Source organism: Rana temporaria, chromosome 1 (assembly GCF_905171775.1).
Source record: "Rana temporaria chromosome 1, aRanTem1.1, whole genome shotgun sequence".
NCBI lineage: Eukaryota > Metazoa > Chordata > Amphibia > Anura > Ranidae > Rana > Rana temporaria.
Genome location: NC_053489.1, coordinates 379,826,515 through 379,851,888, shown reverse-complemented (window position 1 = coordinate 379,851,888; position 25,374 = coordinate 379,826,515). Strand labels below are relative to the sequence as shown.

The 25,374-nt window shown below is 44.2% G+C and overlaps 1 protein-coding gene and 1 long non-coding RNA gene across 3 annotated transcripts in view; one reads left to right on the top strand and one right to left on the bottom strand.

Moving 5' to 3' along the window:
• The window catches only part of UBXN6 (UBX domain protein 6), a 479,989-nt gene that overhangs the window by 417,247 nt on the left and 37,368 nt on the right, over positions 1-25,374 (top strand). The gene's annotated exons all lie outside the window — the stretch shown is intronic.
• LOC120911374 lies at positions 22,563-23,945 on the bottom strand. The gene is made up of 5 exons (XR_005742163.1): positions 23,750-23,945; positions 23,499-23,630; positions 23,242-23,364; positions 22,857-22,969; positions 22,563-22,721 (listed from the first exon to the last, which is right to left on the bottom strand). It is a non-coding gene; the product is annotated as an uncharacterized LOC120911374 (long non-coding RNA).

Here is a 25,374-nt window from a genome sequence, read left to right as displayed (position 1 = left end):
TGGTCTCTGGCTCTCTCCAGTTCCGACACCCTTGTATCTAGGGCTGAAAATGAGGTAGAGACGTCTGCTCTCACCTCCTGGAAATCCTGCCTGTGTGTTTCCTCCAGGCAGAGAATGAGCGCCTCTATGTCCGACCTCGTGGGAAGTGCCTGCAGTAATGCCCGGATGTCGGGGTCCATCTGAACGCCGTCGGGGTGCTGTATGGGTGCCGCCATATCCAGTGAAAGTGCTCCGGTCGGTTCTAGTATGTAGGCCGAGGAGGCTGGGGTGTTCGGGACTGAATCCCAGTCACTGTAGTCCGGGCCTCCTCAAGGTCCCCACGTGGTGAGCCACGCGGCGCAGTTGCTCTGGCTCCAGGAGAAGAGTGCTGTTTCAGCCTGAAATATTGGTGTATTTCGCTGGTTGCTGCGCTGGATCGGGTCACTCTGGCACCTGCTCTCTCCCTGTGTCTTTTGGCAGATTGCAAGCCGATTTTTATATAGCTAAAGTCAGTAAGGGATGGTCTGGGCCGGGAGCTCCAAGAAGCTGCGACTTCACACGGCCATGTCCAGACCACGCCCCCTGCCATCACATTTTGAGATACCCAAACCTGGAACCGAAAAGTTGAACAGTTACAGTTACAAAAAAAAGTGTTAAAAAAAAAGTAAAAAATAAAAAACACAAAAAAATAGTTGTCGTTTGATTGTTCTCTCCCTCTCTATTCTCTCTCTATTGTTCACAAACAAAAACGAAGTCCCTTTATGGCGCTACAACAATGTCAAGCGTGACACAGTCCAATCTGTGAAAATAAGATACTCGATACCCAGTGCAGCCGCCATCCACTGGAGGATGGCACAAGAACACAATAACAAAAAAAGCAGCGCTCAATGGGTAAAGTCATAAAACTTTAAAGTCTAAAAAATAATAACATAAGTTTTAACACACACAATCATAATCAAAAAAACTCATGTATATAAAAGATATAGTTAATATGATAATTAGTCCAATAAGAATGCCACTGAAGAGAGTCCTGTGATGGAATAGTTCAAATCAAATCATGTGTCGCTCAGAAATACTGCTGTTGGTATGGTTCAATAGTTACCTCAAAACGTATGGAAAAACGCTTGTAAGGTGGCTCAAACAGTACCTGTAATGGTCAGATGGCCAGCAGCAACATATGGAAACCAGCGTGTAGTGGGGAACCCGGAATGGCAGGACCGTACCAGCAAGAAGGCGAACCTCCACAAGAGATCAGCAACGCCGCCGCGATGTGACAGGGCGGGCGAGCTTCAGGGGAGTAGCAATGACAGGCCCGACCCACTCTGATGACGTGACCGCGATTCTGCCAATCAGGAATACAAACACAGGCATCAATGGTATCCGTCACAGGGTGGAACGTAGCCGACAACCATAGACAGGACTCAAAATCAAATGGCAGTCAGATGGAATTTTACGGAGCCGTGACTGACATGTTTCACGTTCCTAACACTTTATCAAAGTCCTTCAGCACATACCCCCCTTCAGTACAGACCCCCCCCCCCCATGTTGTGGGACTATTTGTGCACAGCTAGTAAGTATTTTGTGGCTGCAAATATGACCTGCAGGATTTTAATATTCGCCTGCCATTAAAGTCAATGGAGCCCGCCGCAAACTTGCTTTTTGCTAACATTTGAGAAAGTTTGCGGTTAGTGTTCTCGAACTGCCCCATCAGATGTTCGTCCATCACTACCTGTCACGCCGTGTCTGGGATTTGATCCCAGGGCCTGGTGTTTTTAGATGGTTTTCCTATGTCCTGAACCACCAGTGTACTGGTTTTATGTTAGCATCCTAGTTATGATCTTTTTCACTAGTGGGGATGCTTTGCTCCATCTTGGGACCAGCTGTTAGCAGTCTTCTCATTAGTGTCCCTATATATTCCCACTTCCCCTTCCTGTCCGGGCCTTAGGATAGGTTTCCGTTGATGCTGTTTGTGGATGCTCTTAGTTTCGGTTGCTGACTTGGCTCCTTCTTAACCTCGATTCTTGGATTATCCCTTTTTACTTTATTACTTTTGCTTGTCTCGTTACCGACCCCGCCTGGCTTGATCTTTTTTTTTTATAAATTCTATATTTATTTCAAGAATTACGTTACAGGATATTACATTTCATCTCTTCTACTTAATTAGACTATTATCAAAGAGTTGAGAGAGCGATGGATAGAGACCCCATCACCCCCCCCCCCCTCCTCCCACCTTTATCCTGTTTTCGCAATAATTCTCATTTTCCTCTCTTTCTGTATCTTGCTACCCTCTACACCCCCCTCCCCTTCCCTTTACCACACACAAAAAAAAAAGGAGGTTCATGTTGGCCATTCCCCACCCCCCCTCCCCTACCCCTCTCTATACCTCACATAGGGAGCCCATGTCGACCGGTATCTCTCATCCAGATCTTTCAATGCCATTGTTAAATTCTCCATTTGTTGAATCTCTGCTACTTTTGCGAGCCATTGTGCTCTCGATGGAGGAGTCTCCTGTTTCCACATAGCAGGAATGCACGCCCTCGCAGCTATGATAAGGTGTCTTATCAACAAGTTTTTGTATTTTTCCATTGACAATGGGATATCTAGTAATAAAACCTCCGATGGTCTATCCATTAAATTAATTCCTGTTATTGTGTTAATTGTTTCCGTTACCATTTTCCAGAATTCCTGTATTTTTCTACATTCCCACCAGATGTGCACTAATGTCCCTTCCGTTTCAAGACATCTCCAACAGATATCTGACGTCTCTGGGTATATTCGGTGTAATACTGTTGGTGTTCTGTACCATCTCGTTAATATTTTACAGTATATCCACCCTCCTCATATTTACTTGCTACTGATGCCTTATGTGTAAATCGTACATAGAAATGGTTGGGGACTTTGAATGAGGCATATAGACTGCCGCACCAGCACATGCCTCCATCCCCGAAATTGGAACAAGAAAAGAAGTTGGGACTTTGAATGAGATGCGATTTGATGCAAACAGTAGTAAAGTAATAAATGCGTAATAACCAAGCTCAAACTTACCACCCAAACAGCAAGCCACCTTCAACTGTCTAACTGTATGTTAAAAGCAGAGGATTGGTTGCACACATTTGCAAATGCATGGATAAGCTACAGGCCACTCCACGGCTCTCTGCGTTTCTGTAGTCCTAACTAAACTGATATAGTTTACTCAATAGGAGGCATACAAATACTAATGAGTAGATGGAGGACAGGTGACTGGGAGTATGTGTCCCCGCCTCCACCTAGGAATGGTATGGTAGTGAGAGGCATTGGAAAATACGCATAAGGGTAAATATATAAAAAAAATATCAAAATTGCATCTCCATCCCTGTAATATGACATAGAAATGGTTGGGGACTTTGAATGAGGCATATAGACTGCCGCACCAGCACATGCCTCCATCCCCGAAATTGGAACAAGAAAAGAAGTTGGGACTTTGAATGAGATGCGATTTGATGCAAACAGTAGTAAAGTAATAAATGCGTAATAACCAAGCTCAAACTTACCACCCAAACAGCAAGCCACCTTCAACTGTCTAACTGTATGTTAAAAGCAGAGGATTGGTTGCACACATTTGCAAATGCATGGATAAGCTACAGGCCACTCCACGGCTCTCTGCGTTTCTGTAGTCCTAACTAAACTGATATAGTTTCCTCAATAGGAGGCATACAAATACTAATGAGTAGATGGAGGACAGGTGACTGGGAGTATGTGTCCCCGCCTCCACCTAGGAATGGTATGGTAGTGAGAGGCATTGGAAAAGACGCATAAGGGTAAATATATAAAAACAAATATCAAAATCGCATCTCCATCCCTGTAATATGACATAGAAATGGTTGGGGACTTTGAGGCATATAGACTGCCGCACCAGGCTCTACAGGCTCCACCGCTGGGTCTGCACCCCTCTGCGGTCTTGGCGGAGGGAATCATACCCCCCCCCCCCCATACAGGAGGTTGGAGGGCTGAAAAGTGAGATAGATGTATTGAAAACTCTAATTCAAGCTCTCCCCACTAGAGCCGATATTACTGAACTGATTACTAAGGTGGAAGATGCACATGCCAGGGACTTTGAACAGGTCAGAGTTGAAATACAGGAGCTGGAGGCCCGTACTTCAGTGGGGGAGAGTGGGTTGAAGGCTCTGGAAACACGTGTGGGAATGTTAGAGAGTGAGAGGAATATGCAGAGGGATGTGTCGATCTCCCTGCAATTGCAACTGGAAGAACTCCAGGACAGGAGCCGCCGTAATAATGTTCGAGTCCGGGGGGTCCCAGAATCCGCTGACCGGGAGGACTTACATGAGATTATTAAGTCTATCTTGCAGAACTTGATGAAAGAACCCACTGTAGTAAATTATGAGATGGACAGAGTGCATAGGGCCTTGGGTCCTAAATCAAAGGACAATAGCCGTCCCCGGGACGTGATCTGCCGCCTACACTATTTTTCCCACAGGGAGGCGATCTTACGGAAGGCTTGGGAGGTCGGATCGATTGACTTTCAAGGGGCCTCTGTGAAGATTTTACCTGATTTATCCAATGCTACCCTTCACAGAAGGGCGCTGCTTCGCCCGGTCTTGGACCGAGTGAAGGCCTGGGGAGGGTCGTATAGATGGAGGTTCCCTATATCAGTGCTTATTAAAAAAGGACAATCATCTTTTTGGTTGCGCTCAAAAGGCGACCTCCCATGTCTTTTTTCATTTTTGGAAATGGAACCATTTGCAGTCCCCGATTGGCTACAGTTGAACCCCAGAATAGTGGACCTTAAGGGATCCTGAGTTCCGAGGGGGAGGGGGGGTGGGGTGTAATTGGGTCACCTTTTGATCCTGCTGGAACCCCCTCCCCTCTCTCTCTCTCGAGTTTCTCTTGGTTCTTTTTGCGCTTTTTCTTGGGACTTTTCCCCTTGGGGGGGGGGGGAGTGGAGAGATCAAAGGCAAACATGGTTTTATTTGGGATTAAAGAAACGGTAGAATCTGGTATAATCTGGTAAAGTTTAATACTGAATTGTCATTTAGATAATTGATATATAGATATGTCAAAACCTTTTTTTTTTTTTGTTTTTTTTTAAGTAAATAGGTTTGGGGACGTAGCTGAAGTCACGTCACTTAATAGGGGAGGGGGGGGGAGGGAATTGGAACTGTAAAGGGATAAGAGGGGTATCACTCAATATAGCACATATAAGGGGATGAAGGGGAGGGGGGGTTAGGGACGGGGCTTATATGCTCTGCCTCCTTTTTTTTTTTTTTTTTTTGCGACATGTTGATAAAGTGACATGGGGGTGAAGGATGGGTTGGGGGGGGGAGTGCATAATATAATGTACAGTAGGGGAGGGGGAGGGCACTAAGGACATAGGTCTCAAAGATATTTGGCTCTGCCTGTTGGTATGCTTGAAGATTGTTCGGGGTCATAGGGGGGTTGGGAGGGAGGGAGGATAGGAGGGGAGGTTTAAGGAAGGGTATGTGATGTCATATTATGTTACAAAATGGTATATTTCATGGTTTCATTTTAAGATGTATATGCCTTGACGGTAGGGAAAAGTACTCCCCTTGCATTTTTTTATTTACACTGGCTAGAGGTGTCTTATTTTCCTCCTGCTCTCTGTGGTACCCCAAATCACACTAAGGAATTAGTGGCTAGGGAAGGATTTAGGGAAGGGTTAAGGGGGGGGGTCACCCCCTTTCTTTTTTTCTTTTTTTTTTTAGAGGCACCGGGGATGAAGTAAATAGGGTTGGGGACGTAGCTGAAGTCACGTCACTTAATAGGGGAGGGGGGGGGAGGGAATTGGAACTGTAAAGGGATAAGAGGGGTATCACTCAATATAGCACATATAAGGGGATGAATGGGAGGGGGGGTTAGGGACGGGGCTTATATGCTCCGCCTCCTTTTTTTTTTTTTCTACACTAATTTATTCCAGTTTAATTTTGTAACCTGGTCATAAAGAACAGCACATGAAGGTCACGGGGAGATCAGGGGGGGGGGGGGTGGATAGGGTGGGAGGTTGCTAGAGAAAGATGGGGGGAGAGAAGGAGGGAGATGGGACAGATGCGGTGCGGTTAGTGTGTACCCTCCCAGGACTCTCCGGGACTCTCCCTCCTCACCAACTGACTGGCAAATAATACAGATTTACCAAGAGGGAGCACAGGGAAGCTTGGTTGGAAATGACTGGTTTGAAAATACTAATGAGATAGATAAGTATTGATCTTTATTTATTAAGTATTGTTTTAACACCGAAGGAAGAATCTAAGAGAATAGGCAGAATTCGACCAAGGGGATTCTAGTTCAGGCCAAACACAAGGCGTAAAAGTCGAATTTAGGGGAACTTAGGGGAAGGGGGGATTTGGGGTAATTGGGGAGGGGGGGCACTATAAGGGGACACCAATTTTTTATTTTTTTTTGTCAGATTTTATAAAGTAAAGTTGGTGGATGCGATTACTATAGGAGATACCAGAGGTGGTTGTTTTGCCGTTGTATTTTTCTTTTTTTTTTCCCTCTCCCTCCTGCTCCTCTCTCCTCTGGGAGGAAGGCTATAATTTCTGGGGGGATTAATCTCCCAATATCAGAAGGAGTGGATGGAAGGAGCTGGGTAGGGGGGCGAGGAGGATCCCTCACTGGGGTCCGCGCAAGTAATCTTCCCCTGTTAGGCCAACACTCATAGGGTCTAGGGGTTGAGAGTGTCTAAAGCTTTGGCTTTGTGGTACACCCGAGGGGGGGAGGGAGGTATAAGATCTCCCGCCCACCGCTCGGTGATATCAGTTTAGAAGAGGGTTTTATTTTTTTATTTTTTTTCTTCTCTTTTTCTTCTCTTTTTTTTTCTTTTTCTTCTTATTTTTCTTTTTTTATTTTGGGAGGTTGGGGGGGGGGTGGTATTTAATTTTTTTTTTCTTCTCTTTCTGTGTCTCCCCCGCGGCCCCCACGGTTGTGCTTTGATCTGACCTGGTGGGTCCTGAGGGATCCTTTGGGGTCTCGTTTCTGGTTTCAGAGATGGACCCACTGGTAGTGATTTCAATTAATGATAAGGGCCTAAACATACCCGAAAAAAGGAGGATCTTGGTTCAGGATCTGAAGAAAAGGGGTTGTAATATGGCTTTGGTACAAGAGACCCATTTTAGGACAGGGGGGCCTTCCTTCCTTGCAAGTAGACCCTTCCCGGTGGCATACCACGCGACGAACCCAGAGGCTAGAAAGGGGGGAGTGTCTATTCTAATTTCAAACAATACCTTATGGTCACTGACAGAGTCTTTGGTTGACACGGGAGGTCAATACCTGGCCCTGAAAGGGACCATAGGTGGTACGATAATAACTCTTGCCACTTTTTACTCCCCTAATACATCTCAAGACCGCTTCCTGAGAAGATTTTTAGACAAACTGGCAGACTTTCAGGAAGGACAGTTGATAATGGGAGGAGATCTGAACATGCCATTGTATCCAGAGTTAGATACTTCTTCTGGTGGTTCATCAGTTACGGGGGGAACCCGTAAGAGAGTCCTACAGATGTTGCAACAGGCAAGGCTGATAGATATATGGCGATTGATGCACCCAGGGGAACGAGATTACTCCTTCTATTCTATCCCACATAAAAGGTATTCGCGTATAGACTATTATTTCATTCCACACAACCAACTGCACTCTGTAAAGGAGGTTGTAATTGGAGAAATCACATGGACAGACCATGCCCCAATCATTTTAAAATATGCGTTAGGGGATTCACGTCCAGTGGGTGCCGGGTCATGGCGACTGAATGAAAGTTTGTTGCAGGAGGAGGTTGTACTAGAAGAGGTGCGGAAGTGGTACTTTGAGGCAAATGTGACCCCCAACTGCGACTTGGGAGTGGTGTGGGAGGCCCATAAGGCGGTGATAAGGGGGATACTAATGAAGCATGGGGCCAGGATAAAAAGAGAGAGGGAGACAAAGATAACAACTCTTATGACAGAAATTGTAAACCTGGAGACAAAACACAAACAGAACCCTAACCCTGCGTTGGAACGGGATCTACGGGGGGCGCGCAGACAAATCACAGAACTACTTTTAAAGCGGGCCAAATGGGCAATACAAAATGGCAGAAGACAGAATTACGAATTTGGTAATAAAAGTGGGAAACAACTGGCCAGGGCTCTAAAGGAACAACAGACTAAAACCTATATCCCGATGATACAGGGCACAGAGGGGGAGAAAATTGTGCTGCCTAGAGAGATAGCAGGGAGATTTGGGGATTTTTATGGCTCCCTATATAACTTGCAAACAAGTTCTCAAGACCAGGCGAAAATGGGTGACTAGATAGCAACTTCAGGTACCCCCAGCTTAACATCAGAAATGAGCCAGGAAATGGAAAAACCTATCACAATAGAAGAATTACAGGAGGCAGTGAAAAAGGGGAAGGGAGGGAAAGCACCTGGGCCAGACGGTTATAACATTCATTATTACAGAGTTTTTATGCCCGAACTGGGTTTATTTATGGTGAGACTGTTCAATGGTTTAGGGGACTCTGGTTCCTTCCATAACGAATCGCTAAAAGCGGTGATAGCTGTGATCCCTAAGGAAGGAAAGGATCCTTCCCAATGTGGGAGTTATAGACCAATTTCTTTACTGAATGAAGACATGAAGCTCTTTGCCAAGATTTTGGCAGGGCGGATACAGCAGAAGATATCAGGACTTGTCCATAAAGATCAGGTGGGATTCGTGCAGACGCGGGAAGCCCGAGACAATACGGTCAAGACCCTGAATCTGATCCACCTGGTGGGTACCACCCGAACCCCTTGTGTCTTTTTAGGAACAGATGCAGAGAAAGCATTTGACCGGATTAACTGGCAATTTATGTTTGCGGTACTAAGACACATGGGGTTCGGGAGGAAGATGCAGCGATGGATCGCAAGTAATTATACACAACCAACGGCCCAGGTTAGAGTGAATGGAACACTATCACCTCCCTTTAACCACTTCCCCCCCCCCGGACCATATTGCTGCCCAAAGACCAGAGTACTTTTTGCGATTCGGGACTGCGTCGCTTTAACAGACAATTGCGCGGTCGTGCGACGTGGCTCCCAAACAAAATTGGCGTCCTTTTTTTCCCACAAATAGAGCTTTCTTTTGGTGGTATTTGATCACCTCTGCGTTTTTTATTTTTTGCGCTATAAACAAAAATAGAACGACAATTTTGAAAAAAAATGAATATTTTTTACTTTTTGCTGTAATAAATATCCCCCAAAAATATATAAAAAAACATTTTTTTCCTCAGTTTAGGCCGATACGTATTCTTCTACATATTTTTCGTAAAAAAAAATCGCAATAAGCGTTTATTGATTGGTTTGCGCAAAAGTTATAGCGTTTACAAAATAGGGGGTATTTTTATGGCATTTTTATTAATATTTTTTTTTACTAGTAATGGCGGCGATCAGCGATTTTTTTTTCGGTATTGCGACATTATGGCGGACACTTCGGACATTTTTGACACATTTTTGGGACCATTGGCATTTTTATAGCGATCAGTGCTATAAAAATGCATTAGATTACTAAAAAAATGCCACTGGCAGTGAAGGGGTTAACACTAGGGGGCGGGGAAGGGGTTAAGTATGCCTGGGTGTGTTCTTACTGTGTGGGGGGGGGGGTGGCCTCACTAGGGGAAACACTGATCTTCTGTTCATACATTGTATGAACAGAAAATCAGCATTTCCCCTGCTGACAGGAACGAGAGCTGTGTGTTTACACACACAGCTCCCGTTCCCCACTCTGTACCAAGCGATCGCGTGTGCCCGGCGGCGATCGCGCCCGCCGGGCACACGCACGGGAGTCGGGGGCGAGCGGGGGGCGCGCGCGCGCCCCTAGTGGCGGCTAAAAGGCAGGACGTCATAATACGTGCTCTCGCCTAGGAGAGCCACCTTGTGGACGTATTATGACGGTGCGGCGACGGCAAGTGGTTAAACTCTCAAACGGGACAAGGCAGGGTTGCCCCCTATCACCGTTATTGTTTGCCCTGACTGTTGAACCGCTGCTGAGCCGGATTCGACTGAACCCTGATATTAAGGGGGTGTCTTTGAAAGGTACAGAATACAAAATTTCAGCTTATGCTGACGACATGATAAGAATCCCTTCCTAACCTGGAACAAGAACTAAGTGTGTATGGAGAGCTGTCAAATTTCAAGATTAACTACGATAAATCGGAGGCGATGGGAGTGGCGATCCCAGAGAGAGAATTAAGGATATTGAAATCAAAATTTAGATTTAAATGGTCTGATACCTCTCTTACGTACTTGGGGACCTCTATTCCGGCGGACTTAACACAAGTTTTTAAACTTAATTTTTTGCCTTTGCTGTTCAAAACACGGGCCCTCCAGGATGGTTGGCGGAGGGGATTCCATTCATGGCTTGGAAGATCTAGCATCATTAAAATGAGCATACTACCTAAATTTCTGTGCCTTTTTCAGACCCTCCCGATTGAAATACCCAGATCTTTTTTTAGGCAAGCACAGTCCCTTATTAGTGGGTTTATATGGGCAAACAAACGTCCAAGAATTAAGGCCCGCATAATCTCATTGGCCAAACGGGATGGAGGAATAGCTGCACCAGACATCTATCGCTATTATCAAGCGGCATTATTGTGCCGACTTATTGATTGGAGTCGGCATGCTGGAGAAAAGTTATGGCCGGGGCTGGAGCAGGATCAATGCGACGGTAACTTGCAGCGGGCGGCATGGTGTTACCGGGGGCTTCCATCAGATACCAAGAGCCATCCGTTGATAGGCCCCACCCTGCGGGTAGCACATAAGCTGTTCGTGAGGGGGGTACTGTCCACGGAGGACTCACCACTTTTTCCAATTTTGGGAAACCCGCAGTTTGAACCAGGGTTAATGAACGGACCCTTTAGTAAACTGATGGAGCAAGGGTGGTTCCAAGCATCGCACTTTTTGAGGGAAGGTGGATGGATTACCAGGCAGGAGTTGGAAGGGGAAGACTTTCCTTACCAGTTGGATTTCTGGAGATCTCTCCAATTGCGCCATTTCTTGGACTCTCTAAAACCAGCAGCTAGATATGGTCGAAGAATGACACGGTTCGAGAGATACTGTAGTGGGGGAGGGATCTTACGACACTCCCTATCAAGAATTGGTGAATTATTAAATACCCCAACAGAGGATGATCAAATGCCCTTCTTTAATAGGTGGGAACGGGATTTGGGAAAACCCTTCACAGAAGATCAAAAGACTAAGATAGTAAGGAATATCTTTGAAACATCCATGTGTATAAAGACACAAGAGATGAACTATAAAATACTATCTCAGTGGTATCGGACCCCGGAGATACTGAATAAATGCTTCCCAGAAATAACAGACAGGTGTTGGAGATGTGGTAAGAAAGGAGGAACCCTAATGCATATCTTTTGGGCCTGTCCCAAGATTCTAAGCTATTGGAGAAAGGTCAGGGAAATAACCCAAAGATTTTGTAGGGAACAATTACCAGAGGAGTGGTCTTTTTTTATACTACAAAATGTGGAGATACCAGTGAGGCAATACAGGAAATCAGTCGTGTGCCATCTATTGAACGCGGCCCGGGCTTGCATCCCAGGACTGTGGAAGCGGGCACGGGCCCCATCCGTAAAGATGTGGCTTACTAGAGTGGAAGACCTGAATAGAATGGAGGACCTAGTATGGACTTCAAGGCAGAAGCAGAAGATATATCTAGAAACATGGGAGGAATGGAATATATTTAGATATTCGGAGGAGGGAAAGGCCCTGATGGATGCGGATTGAGAGGGGGTGGCCGCTGTGGGGTCAGGGGGGGAGACAAACTTTCTTCTTTGTTTTTTTGTTTTGTTTTTTTTTTGTTTGTTTTTTTTGTTTTTTTGTTTTTTTTTGGGGGGACAGATTACGGAAGGGGGGTATAAGGGAGGTAAAGTAAAGCGAAACAGAGAGAGACAGTTTAACTGCCCTGATTCTGGCGGGACATGGGCATCCCGCTAGGAAAGGGACAAATAGTATTATTGCAAAGAAGGTGGTATCAGAGTAAAGAGCGGCCCTCAGATAACAGATAGAGGGGAAGGGAATTAGGATAAGATAAGAATACCTAAAATGTATGGCGATTGTTTTCTTCCTCGTGTATTCATGGGGAATGATATGTTGGGGAAATGTTTCTTTGAGTTTTATTTTTCTTGTTTTGATGAATTTTATGTTGATATCCCTGACTTATGTAAAATGAGAGGGTTAAACCAGAGGAATGCCTCTTGGGTCTTTGTGAATTTCTGTTTTTTGCTGTTTAAAATCAAATAAAGGATGATTAAAAGAAAAAATTTAAATGAGAGTTCACCTATTGGAGATGCAATGGTGTTGATATTTATATGTAATATGAAATACTTTAAATAAAAATAAAATATAAAAAAAAAAAAATAAAAAAAATATCAAAATCGCATCTCCATCCCTGTAATATGACACCAATGAGGCGCTGGTCACGCTGACGCACGCTACTTCCGGGTCTTGCTGGTGGAGGTGGAATGCACGCCACACACGGAGACACACAGAGACCCGATCTCTGCATTCGATACCACGCACAGTAGCCTCAGTGCCGGGACTTTGGCACCAGATCAAGTAAGGAGCCATTTGGCTGTCCTGTTTTTTTATTGATTTTAACAAAAAACGGTGTTATACTATTGCGGCATTTCTTTTTTATATTCGATGGGATGTGAGATCTATACCCAGGACTGACATCATTGATTGGATTTCCCATATCTGCACATACCATGTTTACCTTGTGTAACGCAGGCTGATTTGACCTCTTTTTAGTTAAAGGGTCCATTCAAGTTGGTAAGGAGCCAATTTATTTATTCACGTCGGGTGAATGTCATTTATCTGGTGGAGGCTACACTGTCTATTCAAGATACAGACCTTTCTCACAAGATTTCTTTAAGAAGGACATTTTGATCACAAATGTATTTCCTTTTTTTGCACATGTTTGGATCATATATATTGCATCATATATGGACTTTATCACTTTGGATTATTGTATTATATATGTTTATTACTTATTTGACCTAGCGCCCCTTCCCTCACCTTTTTCATTTACTCTTCAGTCACCTGAATTTGGGGAGCTGCTTATTTAGTTTAGTTCACTATTTTTGTTACTGGTTTCACCTTTGGTCATTCCAGCCGTGGCGCATAGATTTTTACCATACCAATACCTAAAATCGGTGTCAATGGGCTTGGGTATTTTGACGTCATCGTTTTTTCAAAAATCGTTTTAGTAATCCGTATAGTGGCTCCTACCATTGGATGTTTCTTTACCTCTGTTGTTATTTCACTATCTGGGGTCCATGCCAGTCCTTCTAGTGGAACCTCTACCATCGCTTGTTCCATTCTTATCCAGGGTTTTTTATTCCGCCCACACCACTCCACAACTTTGGTTAGATGAGCTGCTTCCTGATATTTTATCAAATCTGGGAATCCAATCCCTCCTTCCCCCTTAGGTAGTGACAAAATAGTCCTACTTATCCTTGCTGGTTTCCCTGCCCATATACATTTCAAGAATCTTGATCTTAGTTCTCTTAAAAAACTTTGTGGAATCTTGATTGGTAAGGCCTGTATTAAATATAACATTTTTGGAAGCACATTCATCTTTAATATGTTTATCCGCCCAAACCATGTGAAGGTTCCTTTATCCCATCTATCTAGGTCTGATTTTATTCGCCTAGCCAACATTGCATGGTTAAATTCAAATAGTCTATTTAAGCTCCCTGTAATCATTGTTCCTAGATCATTTATATGGGAATCTGTCGACCTAAAGTCAAAATTAGTTTTAATCTGCTCCAATATTTCCGCTTTTACTTCTATTCCTAGTGCTTCTGTTTTCTCATAGTTGACTTTAAAGTTGGACAGATTTCCATACTCTCTTATTTCTGCCAGTAGGGGTGGTAGGGAGATAACTGGAGATGCTACCCCCCTGATGTTTACATTAGCACGAATTTTCCTTAGGAAAGGCTCCATAGTCAAGACAAAAATTATGGGCGATAGTGGGCATCCTTGTCTTGTCCCATTTCGAATATCGAATGGGTCGTATATCTTACCTTCTATTTTAACTTTCGCGCGTGGTTGTGAGTATAAATTTGTGAACCAGCTCATCATCCCTTCTTCTAATCCTATGTGTTGCAGCGTTGCTTTTAGAAACGACCATTCCACTCGGTCAAATGCTTTTTCTGCATCACTAGCTACTAATATCATTGGCTTCTTTTCTTTTTGTGCTAGATATATTGCATTTACCACTCGCTGTGTATTCTCTCTCCCCTCCCTACCTGGTATAAATCCCACTTGATCTGGGTGTATCAAATCTGGAATACATTCTACTAACCTTGTGGCGAGAATCTTAGTAAATACCTTTAAGTCCACATTCAACAATGATATGGGACGGTAGCTGGCACATTGCGAAGGGTCTTTCCCTTCTTTTGGAATAACTACTATATGTGCCAACAATGTTTCGTTTGGTATTTTTTTTCCTTCCCGCAGTGAGTTAAAGCGGGGGTTCACCCAAATTTTTTATTTTATTTTACACACATTAGATCCATCATAGTAAGGGCATTTACATTCAGCGTATTTTTTATTTTTTTTTGCTCTGTACATACCTTTATATTCTGTTTTTCTCCAGGGCTTCCGGGTTCCGATGACTGCAGGCCTGGGCGTTCCTATCCTTTCGTTGGATGATTGACGGCTTGTGAAACAGGTGACCTGTCGCACAACGCGCGTCACCAGATGTCGGGAAATTGCCGAGCTGCACTTCGGGACTATACGGCGCCTGCGCAGTCAGCTATACACGGCAGGCGCAGGCGCCGTATAGTGCCGACTCTTAGCTTGGGTATTTCCGGAAATCTGGTGACGCGCGTTGTGCGACAGGTCACTTGTTTCACAAGCCGTCAATCATCCAACGAAAGGATAGGAACGCCCAGTCCCGCAAGCATCGGAAGCCTGAGCCTGGGATAGGAACGCCTAGTCCCGGAGTCATCAGAACGCGGAAGCCCTGGACCAAATCAGAATATAAAGGTAAGTACGGAGAAAAAAAAAAACTTTCCAAAAGTATATGCCCTTACTATGCTGCCTCTAATGTTAAAAAAATAGTTTTTAGGGTGAACCTCCACTTTAAAAGCTGTTGTAAATCTTTGTGCTAATTTCTCCACAAACATCCTATAGTATGTTAAGCTAAACCCATCAGGCACAACAAAAAGAAGGTGCCCTAGGGAGACCCCCAGAGTGGAGGTATCCCGGGAGCAAAGGGGGCTACTGTAGGTAAAAGCAGGCTATACTCAAGACACAAGGATATACAAAAAAATGTATTTTTAATTGAAAAAAGGTCGCTACAAAATATAAGTTAATTAGCTCATCTATTTGGATCAATTGCTTGTTCTATTAGTTGCACTTGCACTTTTCACTGCTAATTAACTTATATTTTGTAGTCGATTCTAGTGTATGTCCCGTGTCTAGCTGCGAAAAACGTGTAATCCCTCTCCTGTGCATGAGTCATCCTCCAACTATCGATCAATTGTAATTCTTGTAGGAGTTTTTTTAGCTTTTCTTAATTTAATATATGACAGGTGACCCCTTTTATAGGATCCAGGGCCAGATTCAGATCACCACCTATCACCAGTATTCCCTCCCTGTGTTGATGGACCATTTGTAGACATGATTCTAAGTAATTTATCTGATCAACGTTTGGTAAATAAATATTTACCAACGTGGTCTTCTGTTGGTTTAGTATTCCTTTAACTATTAACAAACATCCCACTTCATCTTTAATCACTGCAGATTCCTTCCACGCCACTTGTTTAGATAACAAGATAGATACCCCGCATGATTTCGAGTTTTGTGATGTACTATGGTATACTATCGAGAACCTACGATTTTTCAGGTTCAGAATTTTTCCTCCCTTAAAATGAGTTTCTTGTATAAAGATAACCTGTGATTTAAGTCTTCTGATAGCAATCGTACTCTTTTTTCAGGAATATTTAGCCCTTTAACATTATACAAGGTAAATGTTATATTCGACATGTTTTATCCTTCTTGCTGGGGTAAACTATCAGGAGGGGGGGAGGTGGGGTATGCCAGCCAACAGACCAAGAAGAAAGAAAAAAAAAACCCTACCCTCCTCCGCGAGGATTACCTTCTCGCGTCTGAAGTCTCCCGGTGTCCCCTCAGAGACCGGGCCACCACAAAAAAAAAAAACGCCTCTGGCTTATCCTGCACCCGGAGGAGAGGCGTTTAACGTGGGGGTGCTGTAGAACAGGGTAGTGCTAGTGCCCGGCGTCCCCATACATGGCCCTCTATTTTCTTTTCTTAACCAAATTTCTCTCTTCTTTATATGATCTATATCTTAACCATTGTATTACTATACATCCTTAGTACCAAAGCAATACTCTCTTCAGATTCTTCCTCATTAATCCTTCCTTCCCTTTGTGTTATCATTTAAACCGTCACCCCATCTCTCTCCTACCCCACCTGGTTCACCCCTCCCCCCCTTATTCCTCCACTCCCTCCGCCCCCCCCCTTTCCTTATCAAAACCTTGAAATATCATTTGTGTAACCCCAATCTCTAATCCCCTTATCCCCTTTACCATGACCCCTTGCCCATGTTCTTTTACCTCTTAATTCACCCCCTTCTCCCCCTGTGAATCGGCAAGACCATCAGGTCCAGTTTCAGATTATCAGTGTTCTTATTAACCTACTTCCTTAATATCCTACACCCCATTAGATTTCCCACCCTCCTACTCCTCTACCCCCTGCTACTCCACTCTCCAGTAGCTATCCCTCTCTTTCTCTTGTCTCTTCCCCTTTAATTATCCCACCCTCTTATGCCACCCAATTCTACTACCCCAAAAAGCTAGTGACTCTCAGCATTACCATACTGCTATCATATTAATAACATTCCTACGGATATCAACACACAGTGAGAAACAGTGCAAAACCAGTGAAAAAAACAATCCCCTACACCTTCAATTTTTTGTGTCGTTTTTCAAAACGTCGTTTTTTGTGCCATTTAAAATGATAGTGTGTGGGCAAAACAACGTTTAAAACGACATTTTTAAACCTGCGCATGCTCAGAAGCAAGTTATGAAGCGAGCTTGAATGGAACAGAGTGCCGTCGTACGTGCTGAACGTAACCGCGCTTTGCTAGAGCATTTTGAAAAAATGATGGTGTGTAGGAAACGTTGTTTTTTAAAATGAAGTTTGAAAAACGTTGTTTTGTTTCATGATAAAAAACGTCGTTTTATTTCATCACAAAAAACGACCGTGTGTACGCGGCATCACTGTAGTGTTAACAGTCTCTGATGTTGTAGTGCGATTACTTCCTCCAGTTTATCTACCCAGGCATCAGTTAGTCCTCGCTCTCTTCTCACTTCGCTTCCTCCTCCTCCTCCCCGCTTGTCAGCGTGAGTCAGCTTGAGTTGGCGGTGCAGCGCGACAGCGACAGCAGCGGGGATCCCCGGCAGTCCAACACTCGCCTAAATGTAGGTAGGTAGGTGCCGCCCGAGCCTCAGCCCGCACGGTCCGGATGCCTCACAAGCCTCCCGCGCTCCTCAGTAGAGCCATGTTAGGACGCCGGCACACACGCTGCAACAGCGTCTCACACTGCCATGCTCAGCCACGCCTCCGCCTGGCTTGATCTTAACTATGATTTCTGGATTTTCCCATGGACCTGGTATACCTTGCTGCCGACCCTAACTGGTTTGTTTGACTGCGCTCTTGGATCGTCCTATTCCCTCCTGGGTTCCTGTCTACAGCCTTTGAACCGTGAGTTGTTGCTGGGGGTTGTGGTTAGGCTATCTGCACCTACCTTAGCGGTTCCTTATTTCCTGGCTGCAGGAGATCTCAGCCGTCCCTCCACCTGACATCAGGATAACAAGACTACTGGTCAGGAAAGCGGAGGGATGGTTGTAGTCTCCTGGCAGACCTGACATCATCCTAAAGCCAGATGGACCTCAGCGAGCTGGTGCAGGCAGTGTCTCTACAGGGTCGGATGTTGGGTAATCATGTACAGTCATTGGAGGAGAAATTGGGTGCCATCACTACTCTGTTATCTTCTTTGGCCTCGGCACATGGTACTAGTCCTGCTACACCAAAAAACCCTAAGTCTGGGGTTGGAGAACCTGCCTAATTGTGCCTAAACCCAAGGGTTCTCCCGCTCCAAAGATACCTCTCCCCGATAAGTATGATGGAAAACCCTTGGATTGCAGGGGATTCCTCAACCATTGCTGGTTGCAAGGTGACATTCATTATTTCCTTGCTTAAGGACAGAGCTCTTTCCTGGGTGTCACCACTTCTTGAGAAAGATTCTCCTGTACTTACTGATTACCCCACATTTGTGCAAACCTTTGTGAGAATATTTGACGTTCCTGGCAGAGTAAGGGCAGCTGAGGCCAGTATTCTTTACTTACAACAGGGTAAACGCACAGTAGCATCTTATGCCATAGAATTCTGCACCCTTGCGGCAGAGACTACCTGGGATAGTTACCCCCTTAAGGCCGCCTTCCGCAGAGGTCTAGTGGAACGCATTAAGGACGAATTAACTTACCGTGAGATCCCTGTGGCATTGGAGGATTTCATCAATTTGTGTATCCTGGTGGACACTCGCTTCTCTGAACGCCAGTCTGAGAGGGAGCGTCAGAGACAATTTTTTCCGCCAACTGCTGGGTTTGAGGTAAAACTCATGGATGTAGGGGCTGTGCGTTTGTCGGTAAACGTACCAAACGCAGAACTCTAGGCCTCTGTCTACTCCACCGTTGCCTTTGTTGCTTCCAGTGCAGGTGGGGTATTTCTTGATGCAACGCTGGTTAAGAGTCTTTAGATTCCGACGGTTCCGAAAGATCCACTTGCCTCCCGGTCCTCCACTTCCTAAGGGGAGAACCTATCCTCTTAACCTTGCGGAAACAAAGGCAATGGAGGAATACATTGAAGACAATCTAAAGAAGGGTTTCATCTGACCTTCATCCTCTCCTGTGGGAGCAGGGTTCTTTTTTGTGGAGAAAAAAGATGGAGGACCCTGCGTTGACTACAGATCTCTCAACCGTATTACTGTAAAAAATTGGTATCCGTTGCCCTTAATTACCGAGCTGTTTGACCGTGTCCAGGGGTCAAAGATCTTCTCCAAATTGGATATTTGGGCCCAGATTCACGTAGATCGGCGTATCTTTGTGCGTGCGTAACGTATCCTATTTACGTTATGCCTCCGCAACTTAGAAGGGCAAGTGCAGTATTCTCAAAGCACTTGCTCCGTAAGTTGCGGCGGCGTAGCGTAAATAGGCCGGCGTAAGCCCGCCTAATTCAAATGTGGAACAGGTGGGCGTGTTTTATGTAAATAACTTGTGACCCGACGTGATTGACGTTTTTCATGAACGGCGCATGCGCCGTCCGTGGAATATCCCAGTGTGCATTGCTCCAAAGTACGCCGCAAGGACGTATTGGTTTCGACGTGAACGTAAATTATGTCCAGCCCCATTCACGGACGACTTACCCAAACAACGTAAAATTTTCTAAATTCGACGCGGGAACGACGTCCATACTTAACAATGGTACGCCGCATGTACGCCTCATATAGCAGGGGTAACTTTACGCCGGGAAATGCCTAACGTAAACGGCGTATCTGTACTGCGTCGGCCGGGCGTACGTTCGTAAATTTGCGTATCTAGCTGATTTACATATTTCTAGGCGTAGATCAGCGTACACGCCCCTAGCGGCCAGCATAAATATGCAGTTAAGATCCGACGGCGTAAGAGACTTATGCCGGTCGGATCTAATACAAATCAATGCGTAACTGATTCTAAAAATCAGGCGCATAGATACGACCGCTCGGACTCAGAGATACGCCGTCATATCTCCTTTGAGAATCTGGGCCATTGTCTGCATATAACCTCATTAAAATTAAAGTAGGAGATGAATGGAAGACAGCTTTTAATACCAGAAGGGGGCATTATGAGTGTCTTGTGATGTCTTTTGGGCTTTGCAATGCTCCCCTGTGGTATTTCAGGAGTTTGTGAATGATATTTTCAGGGATCTACTTGACTCTTTTGTGCTCTTTTGAACAATCAGAAATACCTTTCTTTGGTTATATAATTTCATCTAATGGACTCCAAGAAACTCAATGCTATCTTACAATGGCCTAGACCTTCTACCTCAAGGAAATACATTGTTTTATTGGATTTTGTAACTACTACAGCAAATTCATCAAGAACTTCTCCAAAATTTGGGCTCCCATCACCGCCCTCACTAAAAAAGGGACCAAATGCTCTCAGTGGCCTCCTGAAGCTCTGGAGGCTTTCGACCTTCTAAAATCTGCTTTTTGCTCTGCTCCTGTTCTTCGCCATCCTCAGCCTTTGGCTCAATATTTCTTGGAAGTTGATGCCTCCGAAGTAGGGGCCGGAGCAGTATTATCCCAATGAGAACCCACTTCTAACAAGTTGCATCCGGACGCCTTTTTCTCTAAGTTCTCCGCTACAGAGCAAAAATATGACATAGGGAATAGAGAACTTTTAGCTATAAAATTTGCATTTTCTGAATGGTAGAAGGTACGGAACTTCCTGTTGTGGTTCAAACTGACCAAAAGAACCTTATCTACTTAGAGAAGGCCCAAAGACTGAATCCCAGAGAAGCCCGCTGGGCATTCTTCTTCACCCAGTTCAACTTTGTCGTGACGTACATTCCTGGCACCAAGAACACCAAGGCCCTGTCTCGGCAATTCCCTTGTGAGAATCTGCAAATACCCCCTGATCATTTTGTTTCTCCCGAATGAATTATTGCTCAACTGGATACTGCTTTACAAAGGAACTTGTTGGCTGCACAGTCTCCAGCACCTTCTTATCTTTTAGTTCTGCCCAATACCTTGTTTGTTCCCCTAGAATTACGAAAAGAAGTGTTACAATGGGCCCATGGCCAGAAGGTATCCAGACACCCTGGTATCAATCATACCTTCCTATGCTTGAAGCCCCTCGTTTGGTGGCCCACTCTAAAAAAATATGTTATTGCCTTTGTTAGAGCCTGTTCAGTTTGTGCTGCCATAAAAATGCATCATTCTGTTCTAGGTCTACTTCAACCATTACCTGTCCCTCGTGCTCCCTGGACTCATATCAGCATGGATTTTATCGTGGACTTGCCTACCTCCAGTGGGAATGCCGTCATTTGGGTGGTAGTGGACCGATTTTCTAAGTTGGCCCATTTCATTCCCATGCCCACACTACTGTACCTTCTGCTCCAAGCTTGGCTTTATCCTTTATTGAGAATGTCATCCGCTTACACGGCATCCCTGTTGATATTGTTAGCGATAGAGGCCCGCAATTCATTTCCTCGTTCTGGAGGGCCATTTGCAAACATCTGGGGATCAAGAATTCCCTGTTCTCTGGATACCATCCCCAATCTAATGGCCAGACAGAGAGGGTCAATCAAGATTTGGAGATCTACCTACGAGGTTATATCAATGCGGAACATGACAACTGGAGCGAGATGTTACCTCTAGCAGAACTAGCACACAATTCGCAGTGGCACTCTTCCCTTAGATGTTCCCTTTTCCAAGCTGCCTTTGGGTATCAACCCAGGGTTCTCCCCTTCCAGTCTTCCTTTGGAGAGGTACCTGCGGCAGCCAACATGGTGTCAAGATTGACTACGCACTGGAGAAACATCAGAAAGGTTCTGCTTCAGTCAGTACATGGATACAAGGGGTATGCAGATTGTCACAGAAAACCTGCACCCCGCTATCGTCTTAATCAGCTGGTTTGGTTGTCCACCAAGAACATGAAACTGCGACAACCTTCCTCCAAGTTAGGTCCTAGCTTTATAGGACCTTTTCGCATTCTCTGTCAGGTCAACCCTGTGGCTTATAAACTACGCTTGCCCCTTCAACTTCGCATTCCCAATACGTTTCATGTATATTTGCTTAAGCCCTTTGTCAAGAATAGATTCTCTCTCCCTTCCAGACGTCCCTCTCCAGTCTCTGATGACCATCAAGAGTATGAAGTTAGCAAAATTCGGGATTCCTGACGTAGGGGTAGACAATTTTAATACTTAGTGCACTGGAAGGGCTATTCCATTGCAGAGAGGACTTGGATGCCTGCTTGTGACGTTCATGCCCCTCGGCTGGTCAAGTCCTTCCATGATAGGCACCCATCCAAACCCAAGTCCAAACCCAAATAGGTTTGGGGGCATCTTTGTGTGGGGGGTACTGTCACGCCGTGTCTGGGATTTGATCCCAGGTTCTTAGACGGTTTTCCTATGTCCTGAACCACCAGTGTACTGGTTTTATGTTAGCATCCTAGTTATGTTCTTTTTCACTAGTGGGGATGACTTGCTCCACCCTGGCACCAGCTGTTAGCAGTGTTCTCATTAGTGTCCCTATATATTCCCACTTCCCATTCCTGTCCTTGCCTTAGGATAGGTTTCCGTTAATGCTGTTTGTGGATGCTCTGATTATGCCTTGTACTTTTGCTTGTCTCGTTGCCGACCCCGCTGGCTTGTTCTCGAATGAGTAAAGGTCGGACTTTGAGGCAAGAGGAAGTATATAAAAATATATTGTTTATTACAAAAATAGGAAAAATACATTTACATAATAATAATGGTATATTGAAAAGTGAATAAATATAATCAAAATAAAACCATCTGGATTAGAAAGTCGTGGGTGGTAAATGAATCCTATGAAGTCGCCTACGCGTTTCGCTGTGGGGCTTCTTCAGGACGAGACAAACAGGATTTTTTGATAATAATTAAATATTGTTTCAAAATCTGGAACAATATACATAACATTAGTACAACATAAAGACCAATGGAAATGATTTTACAAGAGAAAAATAAACTTATTGATTTTTTCAAAAACGGAGAAGATAAACAGACAGAGGTTACATCACATAGTTACGTCACCTGATGCATCACAGTAGGTGCATCCATCCAAGACACTCCGATCATATAGGGAGTATGCACAATTATTGTGGAATTATTTAAATGTCGCATTTAATGGTACCAAAAATGGTCATCTATCAAAGATATATAAAAAGAGACATATAAATATAAAACCAAAATATATATGAATCTCAAAAAAGAATACATATATACAGAGTAGAAATATGTATCCCCTTGCTATATAAAGAGTAAAGGAAATAGAAATAAAGAGCGGAATAAGTAGGAAAAAGAAAAAGCAGAAAACAAGTAAGTAAGCACCCCAAGGGTTAACTGGTACTAGCCCCAAGCCTATAGAGGACTAATAGGGCAGGTGGATAGATGGTGTTAATAAAATAACATAACGTACCAATAATCCAAGCTTTATGCATCTATGGTAGTGGTTTCATGATGTAAAAAATTGGACAATCAGATCCAGAACCAAAAATAAATATATGGAAGGGGTATATACAGCAAAAACAAAACCCCTGTTCTGTAGAAAGACAAATATAAAGGGATTGAATAAGTGTATGGTTAACCACAATAGCAAAAGACACATCCATGTATCCATAATATGGTCATGAATAGGCATATAGAACGGTATGGGCATGGGCAAAAGATAAATACCTGAATATCCCTATAAGGGACTTAAAACTGGGGCAGGTAGTCGCTCTAACGTAAACATACATAAAGGTATCCAAAGTTAAATTCAGGCTGGTAGCATATCCTGATCAGTGGAGATCATCTAATCAGGTGCTTCTATAAGAGCAGAGCAAACAATGAATAACATCGTCCAGGAGAAAACCAAATAGAACAAAGCAAGGCAGAAAGGGACATTTAGACTGTCACTGTGAAGATTCAAAGGTCCAAGTACTTACAATTGTAAAGCGGCGACCGTGTGTGCCCCAGGGTCACAGCCTGTGCTGTGTACACGGCTGACAGAGTCAGCCGAGTTTAAATATGCTTAGAGAAGCGACATGACATCATGACGTCATCGCCGCGCGCCATATTCCCAGCGGCCCATCCTCACAGTGATATTCGCTAGTGTGTAGGGCCAATGGGGAAGGTTTGTCGTGGGCGTGACAAGAGCCGGGACATGTCAGCATTGGCTGTAAGCCACTCACTCAGACAGACACCGCCTACAATACACATATGGGATAATGTTAGTAGGTGCATGGGGTGGAAAGGAGTGGGTGTGTCATAGGCGTGGCAATATCGTGCTGGACATATGCTGTTAATCCAGAGCCCATATACCCATATGAAAGAGCATCCCGCTACAATCACACATACCTATGTCACAACTACTCATATATAGAGATGGCCACAAACTGGCAGCGCTAAACGGCAGCAATCGCATAAATGCAATAACCGTATAACCGATCACAGAGCATATCACAGTCATCCCTGGCATATAGCCAAACATTTTTTACTGCAATGTTACAACAGTTCCGATAGAGCAGCAGAGCTTGGACTAGAAAAGGGAAAAGAAACAGAAAGGGAAAAATTTATAGCAGGGGAAACAGAGATGACTCTGTGTGGTAATAAACCCAACAATGGAGTTATCCATATTTATGCCAATGATGTAAGTAGCACATCAGCCAAAAATAGTAAATAAAGAACAAAAGAGTTGGATGGATGGATGGTTCCACCGTAACGCCACAAGAACAACACATAACATGTATATGCAACATACATAGCAATATCACGTATATTTTAGAAAACAGAAAACATAATTTTTATACTTAAAACATACTTCCTAATTGGTATTGCACCAATATGGTGATGGTATATTAATATCTGTATACAAAAATGGAGGTAAAACACCCCTGAATGACATTCTTGTTGTACTGGGTTACATTTTTCCACATAGTTCAAAATGTTAGGTGCATCCCACATCATATTGGGATGCATACCTAAAACATAGAGCTTTTGTCCAAATATTTATACCTGAGCCACTATAGGAGTTATCGTATGACGGGCGATGAAAAGTAAATAAATTAAAATCGTAAACATGGGGAATATTTAGATTAAATATTCAAAAAGGGTTTAAAGCTGATAGCTTCATTTAGACCTGGAAAGTACTTGGCTCGAAGGCGATAGATCCATTTTGCTTCGCATTGGAGCACCCTTTGATCGAAGTTACCCCCTCTTGGGTCTTCAAACACACTTTCCAAAATGGAAAATTTAAAGAGAGATGGTTCGTATTTGTGTCTAAACGCCACATGGTGACCCATTGTGGTGTTTAGAAGGCCGTTAGTGGCATAATACACATGATCTTTGATTCTCTTCCAAAAACAGCGTATGGTCTTTCCTATGTAAAAGCTACCGCATTGACATAGGATGATGTAAATAACTCCTTTTGTCTGACAGGTAATGTGTTGCCGTATCTTATGAATTTGGCCATTTGGTAATCGAACGGAGGGACCCTCCAAGATCATGTCGCAAAACTTACAGCAACCACATTTAAAGAGGCCTGGGGTATCAGGTGACCCCTGGCCAGCCT